The sequence below is a fragment of the Mytilus galloprovincialis genome, chromosome 13 (assembly GCF_965363235.1).
Source record: "Mytilus galloprovincialis chromosome 13, xbMytGall1.hap1.1, whole genome shotgun sequence".
Classification (NCBI taxonomy): domain Eukaryota; kingdom Metazoa; phylum Mollusca; class Bivalvia; order Mytilida; family Mytilidae; genus Mytilus; species Mytilus galloprovincialis.
Genome location: NC_134850.1, coordinates 12,984,708 through 13,000,731, shown reverse-complemented (window position 1 = coordinate 13,000,731; position 16,024 = coordinate 12,984,708).

The window sequence follows — 16,024 nt, the reverse complement described above, 5'->3', positions numbered from 1 at the left end:
TGTGGTACGAGTGTCAATGAGACAACTCTTCAGAAGAGACCAAATGACACAGAAACTAACACTTATGGGTTACTGTACGGTCTTTAACATTGAGCTATGTCTATACCGCTATTAAAGGCCCCTAAAGACAAATGTAGCACAATTCAACAAGTCAACTGATGGCCTTATTTAGGTACACAAAAAATAAATAACGATAGGCAAATATGTAACAGCAACAAACGACATCCACTGGATTGCAGGCTCATAATTTTGGTTAGGCCTAGACATATACAGAATATGGCGATGTTAAACATGTTAGCTGGCGTCAAACCCTCCCTTAACCTGGGACAGTGGTGTAACTGTACAACATAAAAGCAGGCTAAAAAATCAGTTTGAAAGGCTCAACTCATCAGGTGGATACAAATAAAAATAAATTTTACACAAAGTGAACGTGGAAGGGTCCTTGTACCTCTCGAAAACAAACAGACACTAAATAGGAAATACAGATCAGGGAGTAAAGTACTGAAAGCTGGCTAAAAGCTATTAAAGACTAATAAATAATCATGCATCTAAGACTAAGTTATTATTTATAACACATCCAACATCCGAAGGATTTAGTGTGAAGATCATAAACAGTGGAATTTTGCTAATGTTGTTATAACTTTGTGGGCATATATTTTTATCTCGATGATTTAATATGTTTTGACGAATTTAAAACAGTTCAGTTTATTTCCGAAAAAAATGATGGTTCGAAATATTAAATCGAAGATAATGAATGAAGCAGAAACAACGCAACTCAACAGATATCCTCCTCTAAACGTCTATTACAGTTGCAGATATCTGTCTATACAGTTACCCATATCTTCGCGATTTTTTGAAATGATAATTTTTCCATTTAGCGGTTGAACTACGAAAAGAAGCTTTGTATTTCAGTTTCAAACTTAGTTATACTTTAAATAAGACACAAAATACCGAAGAATAATACAGATCATCATTCAAAAAGTTTACACTTGGAAAAAAAAACACAATGAGATTACAAAGCATAAATCACACGCTGATAATTACAAACAAGCGTTGCGATTTAAAAAAAAAACAAAACAAAAAAAAAACAACTGCAGAAGATTATAAATATACAAGTAAGAGGATGTGGTAGAATTGCCAATGAAAGACTTACAGTCATTCCTTATATATAGACTATCAGACTCAGAGAACAGTTCCACCATAAAAAAAAAAAAAAGACCCAATGACATATAAAACCTTCAAAACAGACATTTACACATGACATGGTTCTACCAAATTTAGTTGTCCTATTGTTCAAAATAAGAGTCTATTTATATATAGAATATAATAGAACAGTATAGAGTAGAATATTTTCCACCCAAATTACAGGGCCATAAATGCCATAAAAGATACAACTGATTTACATTATTGGTAACAACAACAACAATAATAGTCACATATAAATATATATTTAGTAAATAAGCATTGGTCAGAACCAAAGCCAAAAACCACATTTACATATTGTGAATAAAAGAACGTGCTGAAATGTCTCGTCTTCCTCACTTTTCATTGATATTATGTTGATAGTCCTAAATATAAAGCTTTATTACAACTGTCACACAAACTTAACATTAACCAAGAAAATTAAAAATTGACCAATGAACCATGAAAATGAGGTCAAGGTCAGATGAACATTGCCAGGCAGGCATATACAGCTAACAATTCTTCCATACAACAAATATAGTTGATCTATTGCTTATAGTTTAAGAAAAACTTACCAAAACACAAAGACTTAACACTGCATGAGCAATGAACCGTGAAAATGAGGTCAAAGTCAAATAGAACCTGCGTGACTGATATAGATCATAAAATATTTCCATACACCAAATATAGTTGACCTATTGCTTATAGTATTAGAAAAAATTACTAAAACTCAAAAACTTAACTTTGATCACTGTACCATGAAAATGAGATCAAGGTCAGATGACACAAGCCAGTTTGACATGTACACCTTACAGTGCTTCCAAACACCGAATATACTAGACCTATTGCTTATAGTATCTGAGATATGGACTTGATCACCTAAACTTAACCTTGTTCACTGATTCGTGAAAAGAGGTCGAGGTCTAGTGAATAATAAAATTGAGAATGGAAATGGGGAATGTGTCAAAGAGACAACAATCCGTCTAAATAAAAAAACAACAGCAGAGGGTCACCAATTCATAATTATACACAATATACAATTCGGCGGAATATTTATCATAAATATTTATTTATTAATTTACTTATTTATTATTTAATTAATTAATTAATTAATTAATTAATTAAATTATTTATTTATTTATTTATTTATTTATTTATTTATTTATTTATTTATTTATTTATTTATTTATTTATTTATTTATTTATTTATTTATTTATTTATTTATTTATTTATTTAATTGTTTGTTTGTTTGATTATATATTTAAAAGTTTAATTGTTTGTCTTTTTGTTATTTTTACTGTTTTTTTCGGACAATAGTCCTATTACCACCGACGTTGTTAAAATTTTTCAAGAGCCCGGGTTTATACCAAAGTCCATCCGGAATCCGATACAGTTTTATTCCGTCATTTTCCTGCGCATTCTATTAAAAAAACGAGTGGTCTCCCTTTCGGGTTTGGTTTTCCACCTATTCGCTTAGAAATGAAATAAATCGTTAAGTTTTATACAGCTTGGAAAAAACTTTGTGTTTTAATATGAAAGATGATTTTCTTCAAACGAAGTCTGAGTGTCCATTCAAGAATTCATATAATACAGAGATATAAAGAAAAATAGGTTGCCGAGTTCGGGTTACCACTTTTACCAAGGTGGAAATTAATAAACCTTAATTTTTTGTTTGTTAGTGATGTTTGGACAAAAATCTTTTCATACGTGAGATAGAATTAAATTATACATCAAATGCATAAACGTTAGTAGAAAAAATCGCAACGCAAAGATCATAATATATGTAAAATAGAATTCCGGTTCGGCAAATTTCCGGCAAATTCCGGTTCGGGTCCGGGTTCGGGTTACCACTTTTACCGACCACCATTCGGGGTACACTAAAGACCTGAAAGTGGACCTGAAAAGACCTGAAAATATACGACTAAAATTATTCAAATTGCAATAGCTTTTTCATTATTGGATGGAATTTCTTCAAGTTACAATTTTATTAATTGTAAATATTCATATTTCATTAAAATTTAAATGTTTTAAATTAAAAACAATTTTTTGATGCCAAAAGTTGGACCTGAACGGAGAAATGAAAAGACCTAAAGCTGGAAGATATCCATTGAATATGAAAAAAGTTATTGTAGTTAGAATTAGTCCGACATAGATTTTCAGGTCCCTTCAGGTCTTTTCATTTCTCCGTTCAGGTCCAACGTTTGGCATCAAAAAATTGTTTTTAATTTAAAACATTTAAATTTGAATGAATTATGAATATTTACATTTAATAAAATTCCAACTTGAAGAAATTCCATCCAATAATAAAAAAGCTATTGCAATTTGAATAATTTTAGTCGTATATTTTCAGGTCTTTTCAAGTCCACTTTCAGGTCTTTAGTGTAACCTAGAGATAAAAATAGATGGCTCTCTGTGATTGGTTGTTATATCTTTTATATATTTTTCTTCTAGAAAGCATTATGAATGAAGTTTCATGCAAGAACAAATTTGTCCTTAAATGTATAGTATGAAGGGCCGGAAATATTTTTTTTATGTTGCTCAAAATTAGGGAAATTTTTCTGCGAAATCGTCAGGTATCGTGAAAAAACCCAAAATTCACCAAGAAAAGCCATGGGACCATATATATTTGAGTTCGGTAAAATCCCTAATAGATATCGGGCTTCAATTAGACAACAGCAGTTTTTCCATAATTAGTTTATTAAAAGCGCCTTTTAAGGAGATAATTGCTAAAAATAGCCAGAGACATATATACACAGAGATTGGCAACTCCGTGAAATCCCGTTAAAGATCGCGGCCCGGGATGAGATTCTCGTCGATAAATATATTAGACCATGTAATCAAGTCAGGGATGAATAACCTCGATAGATAATCAAGAAAAGCAATGGGAAAATTATTTCAGATCATTTATAATTTCTTTTCTAAAAAATAAATACTTGAAATCGTTATATTCATTTTTATGTATTTATTGAGAAAAATATTTTTTCTGCATTTCATATACATGATATAATTTAAAAATTCAAATCTGGTAATGATCAATTGTTATTACAAAAAACTTTTCTTTACCGCATATCTTTGCAATAGTTTGCTCCTTGATAACGCAGTGAAATTATGTGTGTCCGATTTTCCGGTAATTAGTCCCTTAGAGTTGTGACTGTTGATTCACAGGTGTGCGATTACGCAATTTATTGCCCGCCGATCACCTGAATTTTGCCGGAGGTGAAGTTCTATATGGATTATTACTTGGTAATTGTTTTTAAAACTAAACGAATTCTGACATATCATTATTTTGGTTTACTCCTGGTTTGCCCACTTTTAATTCTACCAATTATCTATTAGTAAAGAAAACAAAAAAGACAAAAGGTTTAAAGAGCATACAATTGTATAGTCTGTTCCAACTTAGGTATGGTCAGGTATATTGTTAGTAAGTGTTTTCTGCATATTCAGGTTGGTTTTTTTTGTATAGAAAAAATTATTAAAAAAAATCAAATATTTTTTCTCATTATTCTCAATTTTATAAATGCATTGCATAAGGTAATATGTAAAATGAGGATAAATACAATCTTTTAAATTCACACCAAAAGTCACAAAACATGATATTCACAAATCTTCACTTCATTGTCCAGTTCAAATGGAGAAGATGGGATCGATCATCAGCTGCGTCCGAGTAATCTACCACGCTGATTAGTCCTTGTTGGAATCTTTCTTTCAGTAGTTGGAGTCTGGTTCTTATACTCTGTATCGTCATCTTTTTGGGGGCGGGCTCCTCCTGCTGCATACTGGATAATGTTGCATTCTGTAAGTGCCTGTGTCTTTTTCAGTAGCTCAATGATCTCGTAGATGTTTGCGTGGGCATGTTTGAGTCTCTTCTTAAGTTTGTTGTGCCATCCTTCCAAGTGATTTGTGGTGGGGGTCCTTCTGTGTAATAGTGATTCCATAGAAAACGGTAGCTTTCAATCCTGAACTCTGTCATGTATTCTATAAATGAAGTTGTAGCCAGTATGTTTTCAGTTTCTTAAATGTCTTCTTTAGTGTTTAGCCAAACTTCTCCAACAAGGTGGGGTGGAACAAGAGGTAGTACTGCGGCTCCTCGTTGCAGTTGAGTTATGTCTTCATCTCTTTAATAGGACTGTAGTCCATATTTCTGTGACTATTGCCAAATACACTGGGTGAAGTTGAAGTAGCAGACTTTCACATTAACCCCTGGCCACACTGTTCGTGCTGCGTTGTTGGTTGCTGTTTCATAGTCAGTAAGTAGCCTTTCTGGTTGAAGTTCTAACTGGTGTTGTTAGCAATCATGATTATTAATCGAAAAATATTTTATTGTTGTTATTTGTTTTTTTTGTAAAGAAAATGCTAGCTTGGATGCAGATTACTGTGTAAATTGTGTTAATGTGAGTCAATGTGAAATTTAAAGAAATGGATATGGAGTTTTTATGTAATACTGATTTTTCTATTGATAAAAATACAATTAAACAAATTGAAAAGGAAAATTTTTGTAAATATAAAGAGAAGTGGTACTCTGACTTAATGTACAATGAAAGAAGTAAATTGCGAACGTATAGAATGTTTAAGCAATGTTTTAATAGGGAAAAATATTTATGTATTAATATGCCTGGAAAATATAAGAGTGCATATGCTAAATTTAGATGTGGTGTTGCACCTCTGAGAATAGAAACTGGCCGATATGAAGGCATTATGGTTGACAATAGATTATGTTTTAATGAGCAATGTAAGAAAAATAACATTATTGAAGATGAGAAACATGTCTTAATTAACTGCCCAGTATATGCAGATTTACGAGCTATTTTATTTAGACATGCTAGTTAGGTCTTTCCACTTTTCTGTGGAAAGACCTATTGTTTTTCTTCTGATTATTTTTTTTTTTTTTTTCTTCCGCCTAATTTTGTTCTTGCGATAAACATTTGTTTCGCAATATGTCGCTTAGATATTTGGTATATGATATCGAACAGTTTATGCGCTTTTGAAATTTACCCTGCGTAAACGAATACTTTTCTTTGTAGGAGTTATCTCCCCAAACACTGTTTTCCTTGTTAGCGGATCTCCTTCGCAACCGTAAAATATTATGACAAATTTATTTTACAAAATTGCTCGTTATATCCTTCGCATGATTTGTCCTATTTTGACCGAAGCGATATGAACGCTCCATATGAGAGTTATTTCCCCTTATGCATTTGTTATAAGTGATATGCATTTCTATCTTGTAAACCATAAGTGCTAGAGACCTAGAATCTTTAGATTTAAGGTCCTTGGTCCAAAAAAATGAAAATTAGGTCAAGGTCAAAGGTCAAGGTCAAATTCTAAATTTTGATTTTGGCTTATTTTCACTCTTTTTCATTATTTTTATAAGATTTCGACAAATTATTTTTACTAAATTGTTAGTTGCGACATGTCGTAACTTAAAAATTTTGATTGGAAGGGTGCGTAGACAATAAATGGGAGTTTTGCCCCTTTTATATTTAGAATTATGCGTAAAGGGATATTACTCATGAACCATACATAATACAGACCTCTGGTCTTTTGATATGGAATCCTTGGTTTATGACCTTAAAATTGAGGTCAAGGTCATAGGTTAATTAGACGTTCTAGATTTTGACCTTTGCTTGAAATTCATATTTATACATCATTAAGCCATAGGAACTGACATTTTCAACTGAATTTTAATATTTTCATATCAAAAAACATACTTATTGGTGGAAAGACCCTCAATTGTTCTTTGAACAATTGGTTTTTAATTCTTTTAGTTGTGATTTTGTTAATTTGTCTGATGATGATAAATTCAATTTTTTATTCACTGATGAAAATGTGTGTTACTTTTTAGCCAAAATCTGCTATGATGTATTATTAAAAAGAAAAGGTATTTTATATAATTGTAGATAATAATGTGTTTTGTAGAAATTTTATAGTCTCTCATAACTCTTTTTAGAGTGGCTCATGTTGTTTTAAATATTACTGTAATTTTATAAATGTATAAATGTATGTCAATTTTGAGGTGAGACTCTAATAAAGTATTTGTCTTGTCTTGTCTTGTTATATTTATAGCTTGATTATTGAACAGTTGCATTTATATTCTAGTTGTTAGACTAAATTGGATATTTTTTATATTAAGTTTCAGAACAGTGTATTTTATTAAAATTTTAAAAAAAATAAGTTAAATAAAGTTAAAGATATTCAATGAGATTTATTCTAATAAATCTTTAGTTTCATTCTTTTACTTTTTACCTTTTTTCAGAATGTACCAATATATCATTTGTTGATAAATTGGAAAAATAATTTCATTTCAAGTGCACATTTTTCCTATTTTTTGTATGAATAAAAATACATTTTCCTGCCAAAAATATTATATAAAATTTAGAAAGTTTTGCCCACTTTCTTTTATTTAATAACAGAAGATAATGTTCTTTTGAACATTTACAGGTAAAATAAAAGGTAAAAAATATGACTTTAATTCAGAAATAAACTATAATTGTTAAAACAACAATTCCCTCTATGTTTACATGGGCAGAATCAATTTGCGCCAATTGCAGTTTTGAAAAGGTATTAATTGCGCCACTGTCTTTTATTTTGATGGTATTAATTGCGCCAATAAATGAAATGAAATTGCGCCAGATTTACCTGTAAATATTTTTTACCTATATCATACATGTACATGTTTTACCAATATTATACATGTATCATAATTAACCTTTCCACTGAACACTTATCAACTTTAAGAAAACTCACCAAAAAATAAATTGTTTAGTAAAAGAATATTTTTTCACGAGTCAAGATGTCTGATATACCATTCAAAAAGTCTGATAGAGGAAAACCGGTCATCATTGTTGAAGAACACAAATTCCGTCAGGCATTTGTAAAGAACTAATGAGTAGAGAAGTAAGCAGAAAGGAATATGTCTCTATTCTCAACTACAAATACCAGCCTTTAATTCAATGATGAACAGAGACATTTTATATGGTTTTAACTGTATATATACGGGTGAACGTTTTAATTCCGCATACATTTCGTTATTAAAATGACTTTAACTCCGCCAGTCGGTAAACTGCCGGACCCAAGCCCAAAAATAGGAGGATGGAGGTCAATCATTTAGTTGTTATATATAAATAAAAATAAACAAAATTGGGGCAATTAGATGATTATTTCATTGGCGCAAATGATACCTATAGTTTTGAAAATTATGTGGCGCAAAAGAAGTATTGGCGCAATTAAGTTGTGGCGCAAATGAGTTACTTTTTGGCGCAAAAAGATATCGCCCGTTTACGGGCAATATACATGTAATTAAAAGTGGGCAAACCAGGATGACACCATTATTTTAACCATGACCAAAACTTTATTTTAACAGAATTACTGGGCAATACTAGTATTCAATCAGGAAAACAAAAAGTCTTTTAACATGTTTAACATGTCAAAAATAGAAATGAAGCAACTTTTTCATATATAAAAAATGTGTAGCCAGTAGAATTTTGTATCGTGAGAAACTGATTTTATATCTGTTTTAATTTAATTATATTTTTAATTGTCGATTGACCTAGAATAAAATTATTTATGGAACCTTTGCATAAATTTCCTAAATGAACGTACATTATAGTGTTGTCGAAATCACTATTTTTGCTGCCATGAAATATTGAATATGAATCTGTCATTATTTGTAGTTTTTTTTTAAGACTTTATAATATCACAGACTCTGATTAAAAACAATTTGTATCATAACATAAGTACATTAAAATGCCCTGCTGAACTGTAGAATTTTAATGTTTTGTTTCATAGATCACCGGAGTACTACAACATTCTTATGTTTACTCTTTCCTATCGGGTAGTGATACTTGAGTTTGAAATTAGAAATTAAAATTGTGCACAAGTTTTATCTGATCTTTTGCGGGTTTATGTTGTTCAAGGTAATTTTCGGTGCAGTTATTTTCTTTTCATTTGTTATTTTTTCCTCTGTGTTACACGACCTTGTACTTTTTGTATTGCCCCTTGACATCTCCTGCTTCTGTTTAAACCTTTTCCACCAATATCTTTTATTTAAAACAGATGTCATCTGTTTTAAATAAAATAGTCTCATTCCCGGAATTTGTTATACAGTAGTCACTAATTCATTTTAATATCAGCTTTTTTATAAGCATATAAACTGCTTGGTCTCTTCACACAACGTATGTTAATTTAGGACGGAATGCATCAATAGGTACATACATGTACCAGGTTATGGATATATAAGTACATGTTATGTGCTTTTGACCTTCACAAGAATTCTTAAACATTCATAGATGTGCAAAGAATATTGTTTTCGTTGGGTTGTTGTCTCATTGACATATACCTCACATTTCTGTTTAGTCATAGCATCTGTGCCTTTTCAATTTATTGCAGAAAATATTAGCATAAACATTTTTTTTCAAAACAGGAGAGGTGAAATAGCGGTCTCTAAAAACACCGCAAAGGACCTCCTTTGTGCACAAAGGAGCACAAAGGAGCACTAAGGACCTCAAAGAAGTTTGATAAGAGCACAAAGGACCTTAATTTCCCTTTAAAGCATTAAAATATTATAATTCCTGAAGAAAAATGTAAAAAAATTAAAATAGTTTCAATAAAAATTGCGATTTTTATGATGTACGATTTGGTATAATCACCGGTATCGGTTTGGAACCGACTTTATATCCGGGCTATATGATAGCTCATGTATGTGAATTTTTAAATAGTTTTGATATGATATTTATGATAAAAACGTCATTTATTATTTTTAATATTTTGTTGTAATATTTAAAAAAAATATGTATTAAGTTAAATTGGTATTAAAGTTGAAGATTTACGAACTGCACAGTCATGTGTTCTGTAATGGGTACGGATATGCATAATATTACGACCCTTTTCTATAAGATTTTACTTAGTAATACATTCATAAATTAGAAAATATTGAGAAAACACAAACATATGATATAAATACGGACTGGGCAATAAACCGAACAAAAATAAAGCAAACATTGTTGGTCAAGATTTCGACTCGAGCATTAATAAGGATTGTTTCATGAAGACTTGATAGCACTTGGGATGACAAAAACGTTATAAATTCTTTACAGTTAATTATTAGCGTTAAAAGACTGTCTTTAATAACAATTACATTCAGAAAATAATAAAATATGTATTTTTAAATTATAAATATATCTAAAAAAACAAAAGAAAACTATAGACATATGCACAATAATAATATTCCAGTTTTCGAAATATAGATCTCACAAGCGGCGATCAAAGACATCGTCTATTGAAGTTTAAAAAAAATATGAGGAAACCATTTTACTCTAAATTTTTTAAGAAGTAAAAGACATTAATATAAAAGAGTACTTCATTGAAACATTCAAACTTCACAATTTCAACATGCATCACTAGATCAATAAAACTACATAGCCAGAAATTAGTAGTGGTTTTGCTAATTAATATTCATGATATGTAAATGAGAATTGTACCACGTGATAGTGCTTTGAACTGGACTGGCTTGATAGGCTTGATATCATTAAAATCTTTAAAACACGGATATTATAAGTTGCCCGTCACAGACTCCTTATTTACAATCACTTTGATATTTCCGTAAAGTTGTCAGGCGGTCAAAATCAAAACAATGAACGCGAATTTAGTGAATTTTTCGTGCTTTCGTGAGTTTATTCTTCTTGAAATAGTGACATTTTAATTTTACGTGGGAACCTAGAGTTCAACGACTACACATACAAGGTTTGGACTTGCTTACTCTTTGGAAATTCAAGTTTCATATTTCACCCCGGCAACCTGTTTTTGTAATGACCTTGTAAGCCAATTTTCAACACGAAGTTTGCAAATTTGACGTTTCAGCCATTTCAGCCTGTATTTTATACTGCAATGTTAAAAGTCTCTCGCTTCGATTTTTAAAATAGCTCAGGAACCTGTATTTTTGCAACAACAACCATTGTGTTTCGTTTAAATGGTGTATATTGTTGTGTATATTCATTTTCTGCCCCGGCAACCTGTCTATCACTTAAATTAAAATTAAAACAGATTTTTTTTCAAAATTCGCTATCATTTTAATGTAATTTCCGTGACCCGTATCCGATTTCTTTAGTATAATATTCAAATAAGCAAAGTGGCGTTGATTTCTGGATTTGACTTTGTTTTGTGCGAATAAAATTTGATAAAACAAAGACTCACGGTATTGAAATTTCTAAAAAACGGATTAAAAAATTCAAACCAATTTCCTATACCTTTAGAATAAATCTCATACTATTTGTTATATTTATGTTTACCAACATTCGATTTTTGTACTTTTTATTGTTTAGGAGTAGTTATCTTTTTTTATTAAAAAAGACTATCAGAAAAATATAATGTAATGTTGTTTGCATTGTTTAAAATTATTTCTATTTCTTGTTAAAAAATACAGCAGTTATTTTTGTAATTTGTTATTTTAAATGCTTCGATTGTGACGAGAATATAGAAAGTCCGTGATTATGAGAAGTTTGTTTGAAGAATTTTATGATGATAAGGATACAAAAATTTAAAATATTGAACAAAATAGACTACATTTTTTCAATAACTGATTCTTTCATTTTGTTTTTCCCGAGAATGTTTGGAAAAGAATGAAATAAAAATCGCGATGTAGACACCGTTTTAGAACTCGCCGGTTTTGAAAATATATAACCTAAATTAAACGAAAAAGACCATTCTTTAATGATGATATTTTAATTTAGGTTTTATCTGTACATTTCTTTTCATTTCAATTCATAAAACTTTGCTAAATAATTAATAAACAAAATGTATCATTGAACGTTCGATTTTCAAGAGTCGCCATTTTAATTAGATTAAACGAAACTAAGATTCCGTAATTTGTATTAGTTTATCATGTGACGTATTAAAGTTCAATCCGTCATCAAGGTCGATCGGAACTATCCGTCCGATCAGTCAATTACTTTTACTATAAGTCTGACGGATTGCTGACGTGAGTTTGACGCGAACTTGACTGATCGGTGACTGATCGATGACCGCTGACTGATCGCTGAAATAGTAACGCCTAAGGTTGCAAGTACTGTACCATTATCTTAGTCTGTCCATATCAATGATTTTGCCATATTCAATGATTTGTATAGTAAGAAGGTTCTTTTACTATACAAATCCTTGCTATATCTATCTGCAAATGTGCCCCCCCCCCCCCCCCCACAAGTCACTGTTTTATGCGATTAATTTATTGGGTATTATACAGGGATGGGGTAATTGAAAATGTAATGGTAATTAAGATAAGATAAGATAACTTTATTAGCACTAACACATTGACAATAAATGTTTATGGCAACAAATTAAAGACTAACTACAATAACATATATATACAATGAAGGAGTGACAGTGGATAATTATGAGAGAAATATATAAAAAAAATAAATGAGAAGCATATACATTATTACAAAAATCAAGTACCTTTTAATAATGAGTTTCTCACCAACAAGCATTCATTCAAATAGTTGACAACAATTTTTAAATATTGTTTGGGATTACTATTTAGAATTGATATAAGTAAGTTATATGATAAGGAAGAAAATTTGTTGTTCAATAGAACATTATTTAATTTTTTAATAAGGTTATCTCTCACATATTTATAGGAGGAACATTTTAAAAGAAAGTGAAGTTCATCTTCAATGTCTCCATTGTTACAGCAAAGACATACCCTATTCTGCTTTGGTATTTTTAGATATCGCCCTCTTTCAATAGATAAAGTATGAGCACTTAACCTCAATTTACATAATGTTGATATATCACTTTTGGATTTGCATTGATCAACATACGAGGGTCTTTTATTTGGTTTATAAAGTATATTAAAAAAGTTCATTTTTTTATTTTGATTGATGTCAGTCTCTTGCTTTTGGAAGGCTATATCATTGATTCTCTCTTGAATGTGTTTTAAATACATCTTAATATCAATAGGATTTAGATTAATAAAATGAAAACCAAGTCTTGAAATGAGATCTTTCATATTTATTATCCAAGAGTTATTTTTTTCAGTTGCTTTATATATTTTTAGGGCAAGTGAATTATTTGATTCAAGTATATGAAGCCAATATTTTATTGCTGAAAATTCTATTCTGGTATATAAAGGCAATCTATTTAGCTCGGCTAAACATGCAGCATTTGATGCTTTACAATGTATTCCTAGAATTTCTTTAATAAATTTATACTGCAAGTGTTCAAAGGGATCTGAATCCCTGTGTTGTTTGCCTATTCCCCATACTTCACTACCGTATAGAGCAATAGGCACAACTAGGGAGTCAAATAATTTTTCTAATAGCTTGCATTGGTTATTTAGTCCAATTGGTTTTTTTTTATTTTAAAAAAGTGCTTTTCTACCCTTTTCAACAAGCAATGAGCTGCACAGATTTAGATTTTCTGTGTGTTGCAGTGTCATGCCAAGGTAGCAGTATGATTTGACAGTTTCCAGGAATTCGTTATTATATTTAAAAAAATTATTATGGGTTTTTCCATTTGAGTTAAATATAATGACTTTTGATTTGTTTATGTTGACTTCTAGTTTCCAGCATTTACAAAAATCACTAAGAACATTTAAAGCTGTTTGTAGTCCCTTTTCAGAATTTGATAATAAAACTATATCATCTGCAAATAAAAGGGAATTTATTGTTGTATCTCCAATTACAATGGGATCTGTATTAGCATTAAGTGTAATGCATTACAATTTCCCATGTAATTGAATGTAATATGTAATTGAGCATTTTTTCAATTACATGTAATGGTAATTTAATTAATTACAATGAAAAAAACATGTAATGCTGAATTACTTTTGAATTGCATTTGAATTACATGTACTTTTATGGTGTTAATGATAAGGATTTATGTTTAATAATCATGATTATATAAATTGTAAAAATTTTTTTTTTTTTCAAACATTGATATCACATACTTTTTTAATATATAAAGTCTGTAATTTATTCTGAAGTTTTTATTTGACCTACAGACTTTTTTTCTGAATAGCCTTATAATTTAAAATTTAAATTAAAAACAAATATGTGAGAATCATATATTAGTGTTGTTCAGTTTTTAAGAAATATCTTTAACTAAATGGATTGATAAGTTAATATTAATCACCTTGTTAAACAAAAACAAACACAATTGTGTGAAAAGTCTTTCTTAGACAGTCCATTTGGAATTTAAAATCACTGTACACAATCATTTTGTCAAATTAGTGTACACAAAAGGATTATAGAAATAAAAATTAACAGCTGTGAAAACAAACAGCAATTAATCAGATTAAAATGTCCAGGGAAAATGCCACTATTGCATGTATTTTATCTAATTAGCAAAATATTGCTGATATTTTGACATTATATACATTGTTTGAAATAACAAATATTTTCAATATTGTAACAAGCATACTTTTTAATATTTTTAAAGTAAAAAAACTTATTTTTAATTTCTTTATTTATATTATGTTTACTTTAAATAACTTCATTTCTGAGATGTCAAAATATCCCTTAATGTATTGACATGTTAATAGGAACACATTCCCTCTCCTATCAACACATCTTCTGATCAGAGAGATGCGGACTAAATGACAAAACATTAAAATTATTATAGATTATCAAATGCAATGCTTAAACTATGCTTACATGAATATTTTACACATGCATTATATATACATGTATACTATTGTAAAAAAATATTATGGTGAAATGTAATGTGTAATTTAATTAATTACTTTAGTAAAGTAATTGTAATTTAATTAATTACATTTCAAAAACTGTGTAATGTGTAATTAGTGTAATTGATCATTTTTGCAATGTAATGTGTAATTCAATTAATTACATTCATGAATCATTAATAGAATCTGTGATAAAAAAAAAACTCTAGAAAAGAATAGTATACAGACTAAGGTTTTTTAAGTGTGAGAAAAGACTTTTAAACAGTATAATTCAAATTCTAAAACAGGCATATAAATCATAACAAAGAGAGACATATGATATACTACTTTCATCCATCCAATCTCACAACTGTCATTCTGATTGGGAATGATTCATCAGGAAACCAATATAATCATAAGTCAGTTGACCTGTTATGTACAAAGAGGGATAACTCGAACATTGTTTTAAACATTTCAACACCACAGAGCATATAAACAGAAGACAGAACACATTAATTTATATAATGTATCTAATTGTTATTAGTAAAGGCTTGGGTAAAGATTTTTTTTATATATTTGACAGACTGCTGCTACTTAGCGACAGACGAATATATGTCTTAATTTTGTATGCCATAACCATCAGGGGCGGGTCCAGGTAAGGGCGTAATGGGCGTACGCCCCCCTTTAAAAAAAAACATAAAAAAACTATCGTTATAATCTGCTAGTATTGTATTGAATGATGGCAATTTATCATATTCATTAATTAAACACATACTCTGATTTCTTTTTATACGGATTCCCCAATTTGATGGGTCATTCATCATCAACCGTAAAATTTCGTTTCTCGGAGTCCGGCGTGTTCGACTCTATTATCCATTGTTGTTGATATGATTAAGAATTCGCAAAGATGTCGATGTCAAAAACAAAACGTCAAAAGACCTTAAAATCGTTCATAAAATCCTGGCCTAGGTATTGAAATGTTAAGTTACTCCTTATACCCTTGAGTTTAGAATTTCTCGTTATTGGTCTACTGCTGTTAAGATCCATCCAATCATTTTAATATACCATAGACAATTAATGAAGAAAACTCGGCATAAAAAATGTCACACCCTGACACTTTAACTATAAAATATACATGCTCCAAGTCAGGAACCGTTACATTAGTGCAATTCTCTATTATTTTATGTTTT